This window comes from Triticum aestivum, chromosome 2A, assembly GCF_018294505.1.
Source record: "Triticum aestivum cultivar Chinese Spring chromosome 2A, IWGSC CS RefSeq v2.1, whole genome shotgun sequence".
Classification (NCBI taxonomy): Eukaryota; Viridiplantae; Streptophyta; class Magnoliopsida; order Poales; family Poaceae; genus Triticum; species Triticum aestivum.
The window spans coordinates 531,311,123-531,328,581 of record NC_057797.1 but is presented as its reverse complement, the minus strand read 5'-3'; positions in this window follow the sequence as shown (position 1 = coordinate 531,328,581).

The following is a 17,459-nucleotide window of genomic DNA, read 5'->3' as shown; positions in this document are numbered from 1 at the left end:
TCCAAGTGTGGACCCCTGGGCCTACGCACATATGAGCATATGCGGCACAAAGTACGGTAGGTGCGGCACATGGATACAATAGTATGACTTCCCCTCGACATATATATTTTCAGTTTCAATTCTCATATTATTAATTCAAGTATTCTTGTTTTATACATCCAAAATTCATTGAGATATATTTGTAATTGCAACCAGTTGTGTGAGGTGTCATCTAGTACATAAGACAAGGCACATTGAATTGAAAGGAAAGTTATAAGAATACTTTTTCATTCCTTGCAATAGGAAATCTGAAAAAAAAATGTTTACCATAACAAGGAGATTGTGACCTGCTGTCATTGTTCATTTCTTAGGCAAAAAATCAAGAATGGGGAGATTTTTCCAGGAAGACGATTTAGCGTTAAGAAAACTGGAGGGGAGGGGGCATGCGTACCGAGAGAGATGATCTAGTGCAAAGAAAACCATGGGAGGGGAAATAACTTATCATCATCGCCAACTCCCCGATGGAATTGCAAAAACCACTAACTACTGGGGTCGGTTTGCACAGAACAAGTTTGTTGAACAAAAGACCATTAATTGATGTAATCTGTGACAGCTAGCTCGAATCCATCACTTAATGGTTGACATGATTCCTTATGGGTTGGCACCGCATGTCAATGTACACGTGAAAAAAAATGACCACGACGACAAAATTTGGTGAGGTGGATGTGAAATTCGTTGGTTCAAATTCAACATTTCCAGAAAAAACGCAAAAATCTAGTAAATTGTAAATGTACCTAGTCCTGATCTGGGGAAATTTCGGCTCTTTTGGGCCACAGATTTAGAAGATATTGATAGTTTTAGTTAACTCGTTCAAATTTTGTTTCAAAATTCATCACTTAAAATGCAAAAATCTAGTAAATTATAAATGTACCTAGTTTTTATCTATAAAAATCAACTCATTTGGACCACACGTTTGGGACATGTTGGCAATTCTAGTTGGCCCATTCAAATTTGGCTTCAAAATTCACAATTTCAAAAGATGCCAAAAAAAACCAGTAAAACACACATGTACCTAGAACCGATTTGAGATTTTTTTAGCTCGACCATAGGTCTGCAAGATATTGAGATTTTTAGTTGGCTGGTGTGGCCTTTTTTGCCAAGTGTGTGTTTGCACGTGGGGCTCATACATCTAGAATCATGTCAACCGAGCCAAATGATGTATTTAAACTAGCTACAACAGGTTACACCGGTAGGTGAAGTTTTGTGTAAAGAATGTGTGGAGAGTTTGTTATGTGCATTACTGACCTCGATAATTGGTGGCTTCTACAATTTCTTTACAACTTTCCTGGTAAAAGAAGATATGCGGGGCTAGCTATGAGGTTGTTGAGGACACTTGGTGCTCTGGTATCTCTGGCATGCGGACTGATATATCCTAGATGTATTTAGACCTTTTCAAATTATCATACATATTTTTCATAATTTTTATGTTATATAGGGTTAAACTGCCGAACAGAATTGCACTTGTTATTGTTTGTGATTGCGGAAAATTTCCCAAACTCAAGAAAATATGGAAATAATAATGTGCCATTATTTACATGGATCACAAAGGCTTGTAGAAGGGGGCATCCAGGGGAGCCACAGGGGCCCAAACATCCTGCCCATGTGCCCTTGGTCGTGAGCGTGTGTAGAGCATCTAGGGCGCATAGATTTTTTTCCCAGAGGTGTCCTTTTGACACAACCCAGATAATGGCATTTCAGAATCACCCTATTTTTAGGTTTATTCATATCTACAGATCTCCAGCAATGGATAAAGCGATAACATGACACATATTTCAACATCTAGAAAAAGACTCTCATGAATGCTAGATCCAATTTTGGGAAAGACTCTCACCTCTAGTCCAACGAAGCCATGAAAACCAGAGGAAAACGCCTATTCTAACCAAGGGGGAATGTCAAAGAAGAGCAAGAATGAGAAGGGTGTTGAGTATACTGCACAAAGTACTTTAAAAAGTACCTTAGTCGCGCATAGATTTGTTTGATAGTGGGACGTAACCTCATGTTGTTGGACGAACACATGACACAACTTTAACCCAGACTCATTCGCTCATGATGTAGCTAATATCCCTTCTCCTACTTATATGGGTTATGCTAAGGATATTACAATGGAGGAGTACAATTATGCTCTCAACGAGTTGGATATGAACTTGGCAATTCTATGTGGACGATCAGTACAAGATGCCTAGCTTCGTTTTACTTCTAGCTAATCTAGTGCTTCAGCAGATGTTGAATGCCCCCTTCGTCTTAGCACAAATGGCTTTATATAAGGGTGTAGGTCGGTGGCCGCCATCCTTTTTTCTGTTCTTTGCTCTCATATCGTGGACTCCTCCAGTTTGGTAGACGCATGATTGCTCTTAAGGAAACCGACGGTGATACCCCTAAGAAAGTTGGCCACCTAGGCGTGGGCCCATGGTGACATGCATACATAGTCAAATATGGCGCAAAGTACAATATCGCGGCATGGGAATACAATAAAACTACATCCCTGTCTCTCCCGGCTACGTCGGAATGCCAACGAGGAACCACCATAAATGCCATTGCCTCCATTTCCTGCACCATCATGTCCTTTGCCATCTTCTCCACATATACAATAGGGGTGTCCTTCCCTAAACCTATATAACTCCCTTTTAAGACTTGGTGTTTGATGCAATGAATTATTTGTGTGATTTGTTGATCTTTTAAAACCTTTTTCTCCTTTTCACTATTATCTAGAGCCAAAGAGTGGCTATTATCTTTGCCTAAAAATATCATTGATTCATGGAATAAATGCAAAGATGCTATTGATGGAAAATATTATCCGCCTACTAAAAATATACAACTCAGAAATATTGTCATGAATTTCAAACAACTTTATCATGAGCATGTAGCCCAAGCTTGAAAAAGAATGAAAATTATGACTAAGAATTACCCCACTCATGTTTACTAATGGATGGTGCTTCAAACGTTTTTTGTTGGACTAAATTATATGTGCATAAATTGAAGGAAATATGCCCTAGAGGCAATAATAAAGTTGTTATTTATATTTCCTTATATCATGATAAATGATTATTATTCATGCTAGAATTGTACTAACCGGAAACTTAGTACATGTGTGAATACATAGAAAAACAGAGTGTCCCTAGTATGCCTCTACTAGACTAGCTCGTTAACCAAAGATGGTTAAGTTTCCTGACCATAGACATGTGTTGTCATTTGATGAACGGGATCACATCATTAGAGAATGATGTGATGGACAAGACCCATCCGTTAGCTTAGCAAAATGATCATTTAGTTTTATTGCTATTGCTTTCTTCATGACTTATACATGTTCCTCTGACTATGAGATTATGCAACTCCCGAATACTGGAGGAACACCTTGTGTTCTATCAAACGTCACAACATAACTGGGTGATTATAAAGATGCTCTACAGGTGTCTTTGATGGTATTTTTTGAGTTGGCATAGATCGAGATTAGGATTTGTCACTCCGTGTATCGAAGAGGTATCTATGGGCCCTCTCGGTAATGCACATCACTATGAGCCTTGCAAGCAATGTGTCTAATGAGTTAGCCATGGGATGATGTATTACGGAACGAGTAAAGAGACTTGTCGGTAACGAGATTGAACTAGGTATGATGATACCGACGATCGAATCTCGGGCAAATAACATACCGATGACAAAGGGAACAACGTATGTTGTTATGCGGTTTGACCGATAAAGATCTTCGTAGAATATGTAGGAGCCAATATGAGCATCCAGGTTCCGCTATTGGTTATTGACCGGAGATGTGTCTCGGTCATGTCTATATAGTTCTCGAAGCCGTAGGGTCCGCACGCTTAATGTTCGATGAAGATTTGTATTATGAATTATGTGATTTGATGAACTGAAGTTTGTTCGGAGTCCCGGATGAGATCACAGACATGACGAGGAGTCTCGAAATGGTCAAGACATAAAGATTGATATATTGGAAGGTTATGTTTGGACACCAGAATGGTTTCAGAAAGGTTCGGGCATTTTCCGAAGTATCGGGGGTTACCGGACCCCCCCCCCCGGGAGTAAATGGGCCTTCATGGGCCCTAGTGGAGAGAGGAGGCGGCGGCCAGGTGGTGGCGCTCCCCCCCAAGCCCAAACTGAATTGGACTAGGGTTTGGGGGCCGGCCCCCCTTTCATTCTCTCCTCCTCCTCCTTCCCTCCTTCTCCCAGTGGGAATAGGAAAGGGGGGGGGGGCGAATCCTATTTGGACCAGGAGTCCAAGTAGGACTCCCCCCATGGTGCGCCCCCCTTGGGCCGGCCACCTCTCCTCCCCCTTTATATACGTGGGAGGGGGGCACCCCAAAGACACACCAAGCCTTCTCTTAGCCGTGTGCGGTGCCCCCCTACATAGTTACACACCTCGGTCATATTGTCGTAGTGCTTAGGCGAAGCCTTGTGACGGTAACTTCATCACCACGGTCACCATGCTGTCGTGCTGACGAAACTCTCCCTCATCCTCAACTGGATCAAGAGATCGAGGTACGTCATCGAGATGAACGTGTGCTGAACGCGGAGGTGCCGTATGTTCGGTGCTTGGATCGGTTGGATCGCGAAGACATTCGACCACATCAACCGCATTACTAAACGCTTCCGCTTTTGGTCTACGAGGGTACGTGGACACACTTGTTGGGGAACACAGTAATTTCAAAAAAATTCCTACGCACACGCAAGATCCATCTAGGTGATGCATAGCAACAAGCGGGGAGAGTGTGTCCACGTACCCTCGTAGACCGAAAGCGGAAGCGTTTAGTAACACGGTTGATGTAGTCGAATGTCTTCGCGATCCAACCGATCCAAGTACCGAATGCATGGCACCTCTGCGATCTGCACACGTTCAGCTCGGTGACGTCCCTTGTACTCTTGATCCAGCTGAAGCCGAGGGAGAGTTTCATCAGCACGATGGTGTGATGACAGTGATGATGAAGTTACCAATGCAGGGCTCCGCCTAAGCACTACAATGATATGACCGATGTGGAAATCTGTGGAGGGAGGCACCGCACACAGCTAAGACAACTGTCAACTTGTGTGTCTATGGGGTGCCCCCTCCCACGAATATAAAGGAGTGGAGGAGGGGAGGGCCAGCCCTCTCTATGGCGCGCCCCAAGGGGATTCCTACTCCTAGTAGGAGTAGGTTTCCCCCCTTCCCTAGTTGGAGTAGGAGAAGAAGGAAGAGGGAGAAGGAGAGAAGGAAAGGGGGCCGGGCCCCTTCCCAATTCGGATTGTGCTTGGGGGCGTCCCCCACTTGTCCGCCTCCTCCTCTCTCCCACCCATTAAGGCCCATTGACTCCCCGGGGGTTCCGGTAACCCCCCGGTACTCCGGTAATTGCCCGAACTTATCCAAAACCATTCCGGTGTCCAAACATAGCCTTCCAATATGTCAATCTTTATGTCTCGACCATTTCGAGACTCCTCGTCATGTCCGTGATCACATCCGGGACTCCGAACTACCTTCGGTTCATCAAAACACATAAACTCATAATACCGATCGTCATTGAACGTTAAGCGTGCGGACCCTACGGGTTCGAGACCTATGTAGACATGACCGAGACTCACTTCCGGTCAATAACCATTAGCGGAACCTGGATGCTCATATTGGTTCCTACATATTCTACGAGGATCTTTATCGGTCAAACCGCATAACAACATACGTTGTTCCTTTGTCATCGGTATGTTACTTGCTCAAGATTCGATCGTCGGTATCATTATACCTAGTTCAATCTTGTTACCGGCAAGTCTCTTTACTCGTTCCATAATGCATCATCCCGCAACTAACTCATTAGTCACATTGCTTGCAAGGCTTATTGTGATGTGCATTACCGAGAGGGCCCAGAGATACCTCTCCAACAGTCGGAGTGAAAAATCCTAATCTCGATCTATGCCAACTCAACAAACACCATTGAAGACACCTGTAGAGCATCTTTATAATCACCCAGTTACGTTTTGACGTTTGATAGCACACTAAGTGTTCCTCCGATATTCGGGAGTTGCATAATCTCATAGTCATAGGAACATGTATAAGTTATGAAGAAAGCAATAGCAATAAACTAAATGATCATAGTGCTAAGCTAACGGATGGGTCAAGTCAATCGCATCATTCTCTAATGATGTGATCTCGTTCATCAAATGACAACTCTTGTCCATGGCTAGGAAACTTAACCATCTTTGATTAATGAGCTAGTCTAGTAGAGGCATACTAGTGATACTCTGTTTGGCTATGTATTCACACATGTACTAAGTTTCCGGTTAGTACAATTCTAGCATGAATAATAAAAATTTATCATGAAATAAGGAAATATAAATAATGACTTTATTATTGCCTCTAGGGCATATTTCCTTCACCACTCTCCCCGCTCGTTGTTATGCTTCTCCTAGATAGATCTTGCGTGATCATATGAATTTTTTTGAAATACTACGTTCCCCAACAGTGGCATCCGAGCCAGGTCTATGCGTAGATGTTATATGCACGAGTAGAACACAATGAGTTGTGGGCGACAATAGTCATACTGCTTACCAGCAACGTCTTACTTTGATTTGGCGGTATTGTTGGATCAAGCGGCCCGGACTGACATTACATGACCGCGTTCATGAGACTGGTTCTATCGATGTGCTTCCCACACATGTGGCTAGCGGGTGTCTGTTTCTCCAACTTTAGTTGAATCGAGTTTGACTACGCTCGCTCCTTGTTGAAGGTTAAAACAGCACACTTGACGAAAAATCATTGTGGTTTTGATGCGTAGGTAAGAATGGTTCTTGCTAGAAGCCCGTAGTAGCCACGTAAAACTTGCAACAACAAAGTAGAGGATGTCTAACTTATTTTTACAGGGCATGTTGTGATGTGATATGGCCAAGACGTGATGAGATATAAATTGTTGTATGAGATAATCATGTTTTGTAGTAGTTATCGGCAACTAGCACGAGCCATATGGTTGTCGCTTTATTGTATGAAATGCAATCGCCATGTAATTGCTTTACTTTATCACTAAACAATAAGGATAGTCATAGAAGCAATAGTTGGTGAGACGACAACGATGCTACGATGGAGATCAAGGTGTCAAGTCGGTGACGATGGTGATCATGACGGTGCTTTGGAGATGGAGATCAAAGGCACAAGATTTTGATGGCCATATCATATCACTTATTTTGATTGCATGTGATGATTATCTTTTATGCATCTTATTTTGCTTAGTACGGCGGTAGCATTATAAGATGATCTCTCACTAAATTTCAAGGTATAAGTGTTCTCCCTGAGTATGCACCTTTGCTACAGTTCGTCGTGCCGACACACCATGTGATGATCGGGTGTGATAAGCTCTACGTTCACATACAACGGGTGCAAGCCAGTTTTGCACATGCATAATACTCGGGTTAAACTTAACGGGCCTAGCATATGCAGATATGGCCTCGGAACACTGAGACCGAAAGGTCTAACGTGAATCATATAGTAGATATGATCAACATAGTGATGTTCACCATTGAAAACTACTCCATCTCACATGATGACCGGACATGGTTTAGTTGATATGGATCACGTGATCATTTAGATGACTAGAGAGATGTCTATCTAAGTGGGAGTTCTTAAGTAATATGATTAATTGAACTTTAATTTATCATGAACTTAGTACCTGATAGTATTTTGCATGTCTATGTTGTTGTAGATCAATGCCCGTGCTACCATTCCCTTGAATTTTAATGCGTTCCTAGAGAAAGCTAAGTTGAAAGATGATGGTAGCAACTACATGCACTGGTTCCATAACTTAAGGATTATCCTCATTGCTGGATAGAAGAATTGTGTCCTGGAAGCACCGCTAGGTGCAAGACCCGCTGCAGGAGCAACTCCGGACGTTATGAACGTCTGGCAGAGCAAAGATGATGACTACTCAATAGTTCAGTGTGCCATGCTTTACGGCTTAGAACCGGGACTTCAACAACATTTTGAATGTCATGGAGCATATGAGATGTTCCAGGAGTTGAAGTTAATATTTCAAGAAAATGCCCGGATTGAGAGATATGAAATCTCCAACAAGTTCTACAGCTGCAAGATGGAGAAAAATAGTTCTGTCAGTGAACATATACTCTGAATGTCTGGGTACCACAACCACTTGACTCAAATGGGAGTTAATCTTCCTTGTGATAGTGTCATTGACAGAGTTCTTCAATCACTGCTACCAAGCTACAAAAGCTTCATGATGAACTATAATATGCAAGGGATGGATAAGACAATACCCGAGCTCTTCGCGATGCTAAAGGCTGCGGAGGTAGAAATCAAGAAGGTGCACCAAGTGTTGATGGTTAAAAAAACCACCAGTTTCAAGAAAAGGGGCAAAGGGAAGAAGGGGAACTTCAAGAAGAATGGCAAGCAAGTTGCTGCTCAAGTGAAGAAGCCCAAGCCTGGACCTAAGCCTGAGACTAAGTGCTTCTACTGCAAAGGGACTGGTCACTGGAAGCGGAACTGCCCCAAGTATTTGGCGGATAAGAAGGATGGCAAAGTGAAAGGTATATTTGATATACATGTTATTGATGTGTACCTTACTAATGCTCGTAGTAGCGCCTGGGTATTTGATACTGGTTCTGTTGCTCATATTTGCAACTCAAAATAGGGGCTACAGATTAAATGAAGATTGGCTAAGGACGGGGTGACGATGCGCGTGGGAAATCGTTCCAAAGTCGATGTGATCGCCGTCGGCACGCTACCTATACATCTACCGTCGGGATTAGTTTTAGACCTAAATAATTGTTATTTGGTGCCAGCCTTGAGCATGAACATTATATCTGGATCTTGTTTCATGCGAGACGGTTATTCATTTAAATCATAAAATAATGATTGTTCTATTTATATGAGTAATATCTTTTATGGTCATGCACCCTTGATGAATGGTCTATTTTTGTTGATTCTCGATAGTAGTGATACACATATTAATAGTATTGAAGCCAAAAGATACAAGTTTAATAATGATAGTGCAACTTGTTTGTGGCACTGCCGTTTAGGTCATATTGGTGTAAAGCGCATGAAGAAACTCCATGTTGATGGATGATAACCCACAAGTATAGGGGATCACAACAGTTTTCGAGGGTAGAGTATTCAACCCAAATTTATTGATTCGACACAAGGGGTGCCAAAGAATATTTCAAGTATTAGCAGATGAGTTGTCAATTCAACCACACCTGGAAACTTAATATCTGCAACAAAGTATTTAGTAACAAAGTAGTATGATAGTAGCAGTAACGGTAGCAAAAGTAATAGTTTTGGTTTTATAGCGATTCTAACAGTAGTAACGGAAAAGTAAATAAGCAAAGATCTATAGATGAAAAGCTCGTAGGCAATGGATCAGTGATGGATAATTATGTCGGATGCTATTCCTCATGTAATAGTCATAACATAGGGTGACACAGAACTAGCTCTAATTCATCAATGTAATGTAGGCATGTATTCCGAACATAGTCATACGTGCTTATGGAAAAGAACTTGCATGACATCTTTTGTCCTACCCTCCCGTGGCAGCGGGGTCCTATTGGAAACTAAGGGATATTAAGGCCTCCTTTTAATAGAGTACCAGACCAAAGCATTAACACATAGTGAATACATGAACTCCTCATACTACGGTCATCACCGATAAGTATCCCGATTATTGTCACTTCGGGGTTAACGGATCATAACACATAATAGGTGACTATAGACTTGCAAGATAGGATAAAGAACTCACATATATTCATGAAAACATAATAGGTTCAGATCTGAAATCATGGCACTTGGACCCTAGTGACAAGCATTAAGCATAGCAAAGTCATAGCAACATCAATCTCAGAACATATATAGTGGATACTAGGGATCAAACCCTAACAAAACTAACTCGGTTACATGATAAATCTCATCCAACCTGTCGGGGATATACCCCGCGGCGTAAACCGGCCGAAAGTATAACCCGACCGGATTGGGCGTTTCATTGGTAAACCGCCAGAGGATTGGCGGTTTACGTGTCTGGCGGTTCACTGGTATGACGATTCACGAGCCTGAAGATTCATTGGTGACCCGACGCGTCTTCCAGATGCATGACAAGGCCCCAGGACCAGCAGGCCGGTTTAGGTTAATGGTGGGCCGGTTTAAGAGGAAAGGCATGAGGAACATTTATCTTACAAGGAGTTAAGACCTGGACTTGTATCCGGTTTGTATTAGAGATAGACTAGTCCTAATCCTAATAGGACTCTACATGTAACCCGCTCTTCCAACATATATAAGGAGGGGCAGGGCTCCCCAAAAGGGACAAGATTCACAAGTTCCACGAGTTGGATAAGTTAGGTTTAGACAATAGCTCTCGAGATAGAGCACTCTTGTAAACATGATCATCATCATCAATATCAATGAAGCAGGATATAGGCTTTTACCTCCACCATGAGGGGCTGAATCTGGGTAAAACATCGTGTGTCTCGTCCCGCTCAACCCCTCTCAAGCTACCACATAGATGCGTTGGCCTCGTGACTAAGTGCTGACACTAAGGACATCTGCCGTGATAATTCCACGACAGTTGGCGCCCATCGTGAGGCCTGCGCACGATAGTGTTGAGTTCTTGAAGGGATCTTTTCTAGGATTCGAGAAGTTCACAAATTTTTTCTGGCTCAAACCGGCATGGAGAATTCACATCAACTATAAGTTTATCAGTCAAGATCGACGAAGTGTTCAGCGGCGGCGGGGCATGAGATTAAGACTGTTTGGGGTTATCTGTGCACGCCGCCGTCGCATTGTATGATACGTCGAGATCGATAGAGGTTCAAGAGAATTTTGATGGCTTGTTGTGCGCCGTATCCAGCGATCAGTTCAATCGCAATTTCCACCAAGACGTCAGGTGCCAGGAACGAAAGCCACTTTGAGTCACGACGGGTTAAGTTTTTCCGCCGAAGATAGTTATGACCGGAAACAGACAGAGACATGGATTCGCCCTCACGGGAAAAGGGGGAAGTTAATCAATCACGACCTGGAAGTGAATACAGAGTTGACCCAGCTTCCGCGCTGCTTTCCTTGGCCGGCGTGGCCTCTAAGCTGCCGTGGTCGATCCCCCGTGGCTTGCCCCTGCGGCCTCTTTGCTCCACCCGCCACCGGAGCATCGCCGGTCCGCTCCTCTGCTGCGGATTTGCCGGGGCCCTCCGAGCCGTATCCGCTGATGAGGCTGTCGTACGCTGCTCCGAGTGGCCACGCTGCTCCAACCTGTTGCTTGAGCCCGACCTCCGCAATCCCAGCGCCAGCTCCGCGCCGCCTTTGTGGTTTGCCTCCTCCGAGCTGCCACTGCTGAATCGCCGGCCTCAAGCCACCGATCGTCGCGCCTGGTTGCTCCTCGACCACGCTTGGTCTGCGCCCGTTTCCTTCCTCAGGCGCCTCTGACTGCCGGGTCCGCTGGCCCCTGCCACTGCCTCACCGCGCCCCTCCGCGTCGCGCCAACCCGCTGTCTGCCCCTGCGGCTGCGGACACACCTTCACCGCTTGCTACCTTTGCCCGTCGCGGCCGTAGCCATTGCATCGCCGAAGCCGCCGTCGGCCTCTGCCGCGCGCAGGCACCCCTGCCTCTGCTGTCCCTGCGTCGTGCCATTTCCATGGTCGGGTCTGCTCTTTGCCTCTGCTCCCCGTGGGCCGGCTCACCACTGATGTCAACTGTTGCTGTCCACGCGGCCGGCTTACCTCAGCCTCCGTTGTCCGAGCCGCCGCCGGTTCGCTACACGCCGGCTCGAGCGCCCAAACGCCTGACCCGCCGAGCCTTGTCCACTGTCAAGGACTGGTCTCGAGCCGCCATCTCCGCCAATGAGCCGCCATGTCGCCCCGTGAAAGACACGCACCCGTCGAGCGTGCGTCACTTGGTGTAAACGGCCACCGCCGCCAGCATCAATGGCTGGAACTGGAGCATCTTGTAGTTGACAAGGCTGAGTTCGGTTACAAAGGAGAGCAGCTCCAGCTGATTTACAAAGACAATAGCGTACGTGTACGACGAGTGATCAAACCAGTTGCAGCCCCAACAGTGGAGTTGATTACAAAGGAGTATAATACATTGACATCTCACAGGAAGTCTAGGATCATCAGTGTTACGTACATCCAAGTATTTGTCAGGACGGAAGAGGAGAAGCAGCAGCCAACACCTGCACAGAAACAATTCCATCAGTTTAATGATGCCAGTTTTTGGTGGATGCGGAGAACATACTTGCTATAGGTTTTGTCCTGCTGGTGATTTGAGCTCAGGGATTTTCGGGTGTGTTGAAAGGCCCAGCCTCACTTCTACCTCTGTCTGCGGGCGCACTGGCTCCCTGTTGCTCCAGTACTTAGTGCTGACCAGAAGAGAAAAAGAATATAAAAAAGCTAGACAGACAGGACGCCACTGTTACTCCTTAAAGCAAGGAGGAGATAAAATCTACCCAGAGTCAGGTCAAAGATGCCAGCCAATTTGACTTAGCGCTGGGCAGCTGGATGTTCTCCATAATTCCTACGGTGGATCACCTGCGTATTAAAACTTGGCTTGCTTCGTCGCGGTTCGCCCGATAAAACATCAGATGATATCTCTCTAAATATATTCAGCACATATTGTTTTTGTCAAAAAACAATTACTTTGTCCTGCAATATTTTTATGTAGGATAACTATTCATGACCGCGGTATAGTTATACCGTAGATGTGAAGCACGCGCCAGCATAATTTTTGCACTGGCATTCCTCCGTGCCATGCTGCTCGGTTAATATACGTGCAAGCTACCAAACCCGTTGTTCGGTTTACATCCGTCCGCGCCTACGGCCGACTCGTGCGTCTACGCCGGCTTACAAACGTCATGGTCGATTCTCCCGTCCACACCGGCTTATAACGCCACGGCCGACTCTGTCTGCACCCGCGGCCGACTCACTCGTGGTTGATTTCAGCTTCACCGTCGTGATCTTCAACATCGTGGCTGATAATTTTCGGCCTAACATATCAGGTGAAATCCGTCCAGTATATTTTGTATTACATATTATTTTCTTTAAAAGAGCAATTACTTTGGCTTGCAAGTTCTCCCATGCAGGACTTGAACCGGGTTATATCACGGTCAAATATGGAGAGTCTCAAGCCAACTCCTCGAGTAGTCTTAAAACTCGGGGGCTACAATGACATGACTCGGGAACTCCGGGTCATTAGAGGGAATGATAACCCGGTTCCGAAAGATACCGCCATATTGATGAAAATTGAAAGGCCGTCAGAAAATTGTCGGTTCAAAAGAAAGAATGCCGGTTTAAAATCCGGTTCAAGGGAAATCTGTTCTCCCACAAAGCTCTGAAGCTCTCAAATCCGGTTTAAGAATTTCCGGTTCAAGAGGAATTAATCTCTCGCAAGTTCGAGCTGAAAGGCGGTCAGAAAATTTCCGGCTGAAAATGAAGGTTCCAGTTTAAAATCCGGTTCAAGGGAAAGATGTCTCCCATAACACATTGGAGCTCTCAATATCCGGTTCAAAATCCCGGTTCAAGAAGAATTTATCTCTTGCAAAAAGTTAAAGGTTGCCGAAGAAGACCTGCTGCCCTGACGCGCGGTTCACACATGGGTGTCCTGCCTTATGGGCTCATCTTCATATGATTACTTGGGGCCTCCTGTTCAAACATAGGTGTATTCACCAAAGAGAACATGGCGTTACTACCCTCTTGATCCGGCTATCAAGCCAATATTATCATAAGAGCACAGCTCTGGTTACTTCGGTAATCCGGCTATCAAGCCAATATGATCATAAGGGGCCAAAGAGAGTCTGATGCACAGCACAGCTCAAACATGGGTATCCCGTGAGCACAGCTCACAATATCACTTGGGGGCTATGTTCGAACCATAGTCACACCTCTTGATAGGCATAAGGGCCACCAGGGAAATCATTTGGGGGCTTGGTCATATCTGAACCATAGCTACACCTCTCGATAGGCATAAGGCCAACAGGGACATCACTTGGGGGCCATGGGTTCGAACCATAGTTACACCTCTTGATAGGCATAAGGGCCACCAGGGAAATCAGTTGGGGGCTCTGGTCATATCCGAACCATAGCTTAAACCCTCTTGATCATACACATACATCATTATATATTGTGTCATACATTGCGTCATCATTATATCATCATAGCATGTATCATACCGGTGTCTTTGACCCGGCTCGGTTTTCAACTACAAGTTGTCAATATATGATCAGTTATAATCCGGAGATTATCAACCCGGTCTGGTTTTGATTACAAGTTGCCAGTATTATATATGGTTAATCCGGTGTATTTCACAACCCGACACGATTTTATCATAAAGCGACACGATATGGAAGAAGTTATCAGTACTCAAGATTTGGGTTATCACCTTTACTACAAAAAGTTGGTAAAACCAACAATGTGATTCAATGTCACAGGTATGATATATTTCTTATTTGATTATTCTTAAATGCAGCCTTGGTTATAAACCCGGGTTATATGTTGGGCATTATGACCCATCCGGCGGTAAACCGCCAGGACACTTTAAACTTGTTGTATGCAGAAACATGTTTGTTAAACCGGCTTGGCTTTGGACTATAAGTTGCCAGTATATATATATATATATATATATATATATATATATATATATATATATATATTTGGATTGCGCCATTGGAATCATGCGCTTATAAATCATTGGGTTATATTATTCAAATAGCCAAACTTGGCTGAATTTTCATTATGATATTGAATGAATAAGGTTTTCATACCGGATTATATTATCTTGAATAGCCAACATGGCTGGATTTATATGGTTTTTAATAACCGGTGTTATTGAGTTTTCAAAGTCGCTTTAGCACAATGGCTATTATTTTATCAAAGGATATGATTTATTCTACAATTGAAGGAATAGTCCCGAGTCGCTACAGGCTTACAACCCGGCACTTGGGGGCTACATTATTCAAATTGAGATTACATGCAAGTCTCATGTCGCTGCAAGCATGCACCATGACACTTGGGGGCTAATGCAAAGTCAATTTTTGCTCAACTTGTTGAAAACCCGACTCATCACATCATAATGAGCCGGACCTTGGGGGCTACCAATTGCTCCTGTCAACAATTCAAGGTACACAAGTTTTATTCATTATATTGAAGGGTCCACTACTCAGTTGGTAAAGCACAAGGCTCTTAATCTTGTGGATGTGAATTTAAGCCCCATGATGGGGGTTACATCATATGATGTTATTCTCAATGAAGTATATATAAAGTCCCAGCTCAATATTATCTTACTGAGCTGGCCCTTGGGGGCTACACGTTGCTGATAAAATCTACATGATCATATTTTTGAAGTACCTGCTCATTATTTACATAATGACCCGACCCTTGGGGGCTACACTGATTCAAGTTTTTATAAGCAATTACAAGTCCCAGGTTGCTGCAAGCATGACAACCCGGTACTTGGGGGCTACATATATGGAGTATTCAGTTTATATGATTGAGATGAACAAACCAGATTTTTTCAAGGTTGAAACACTTATTGGAGCAAGTCTTAAGTTATCACTATGTTCTCTTAAGACTTGGGGGCTACAGGTATTATGCATATAAAGGAGGAACATCTTCATTTTATCAGTTTTGAGCAAATCAGGAAGATCAATTACATGATCCGGTGTCGACAACAATTATGACCCGGTGCCATAAATATTTATAAACCGGCCATTTTGGTAATATTAAACCGGCAAGTTTTACATCTTCAAACCGGCTGAATATCAGATAAGTATTTCAAGACCCATATTTCTTAAACCGGCGCTTTGGGAGCTGAGTCAAAGGAGTTATTCTTCAAAATATTTCTCTGTGACAAACCAATGTCGGCAAATTTATTATGAAGCTGGTCTGTTGACCCGGACTTCCTAGAAGGAGGAAATAACAAGGACTTAAGGGTGATCAGGTACTGGTTTACATGAATTCTTAACCCGGAGCATAACCTGTCAAATTTGTTCTTGTGTTTATTTTGCAGCATAAGTTTACCATGAATAAATCCAAGCTAAACTTGGGGGCTAATGTCGGGGATATACCCCGCGGCGTAAACCGGCCGAAAGTATAACCCGGCCGGACTAGGCGTTTCATTGGTAAACCGCCAGAGGATTGGCGGTTTACGTGTCTGGCGGTTCACTGGTATGACAATTCACGAGCCTGAAGATTCATTGGTGACCCGGCACGTATTCCAGATGCATGACAAGGCCCAAGGACCAGCAGGCCGGTTTAGGTTAATGGTGGGCCAGTTTAAGAGGAAAGGCATGAGGAACATTTATCTTACAAGGAGTTAAGACCTGGACTTGTATCCGGTTTGTATTAGAGATAGACTAGTCCTAATCCTAATAGGACTCTACATGTAACCCACTCTTCCAACATATATAAGGAGGGGCAGGGCTCCCCAAAAGGGACAAGATTCACAAGTTCCACGAGTTGGACAAGTTAGGTTTAGACAATAGCTCTCGAGATAGAGCACTCTTGTAACCGTGATCATCATCATCAATATCAATGAAGCAGGATGTAGGCTTTTACCTCCACCATGAGGGGCCGAACCTGGGTAAAACATCGCGTGTCTCGTCCCGCTCAACCCCTCTCAAGCTACCACATAGATGCGTTGGCCTCGCGACTAAGTCCTGACACTAAGGACATCTGCCGTGATAATTCCACGACACAACCCATCACCGTCCAGCAAGCCTACGATGGAATTACTCACGCATGGCGGTGAGCATCATGAAATTGGTGGTGGAAGAAGGTTGATGATGACGATGGCGACGGATTCCCCTCTCCGGAGCCCCGAACGGACTCCAGATCAGCCCTCCCGAGAGAGATTAGGGCTTGGCGGCGGCTCCGTATCATAAAACGCGACGAATCCTTCTCTCTGATTTTTTTTCTCCCCAAACGTGAATATATAGAGTTGGAGTTGAGGTCGGTGGAGCACCAGGGGCCCACGAGGCAGGGGGCGCGCGCCCCACCCTCGTGGACAGGGTGTGGGCCCCCTGGCCTTGATTCTTTCGCCGGTATTTTTTATATATTCCAAAAATATTCTCCGTTTATTTTCAGGTCATTCCGAGAACTTTTATTTCTGCACAAAAATAAAACCATGGCAATTCTGCTGAAAACAGCGTCAGTCCGGGTTAGTTCCATTCAAATCATGCAAGTTAGAGTCCAAAACAAGGGCAAAAGTGTTTGGAAAGGTAGATACGTTGGAGACGTGTCAACTCCCCCAAGTTTAAACATTTGCTTCTCCTCCAGCAATTCAGTTGATAAACTCAAAGTGATAAAGAAATTTTTTTACAAACTCTGTTTGCTCTTGTTGTTGTAAATATGTAAAGCCAGCATTCAAGTTTTCAGCAAAGATTATGAACTAACCATATTCACAATAATATTTAGGTCTCATGCTTACTCATATCAATGGCATAATCAACTAGCGAGCAATAATAATAAATCTCGGA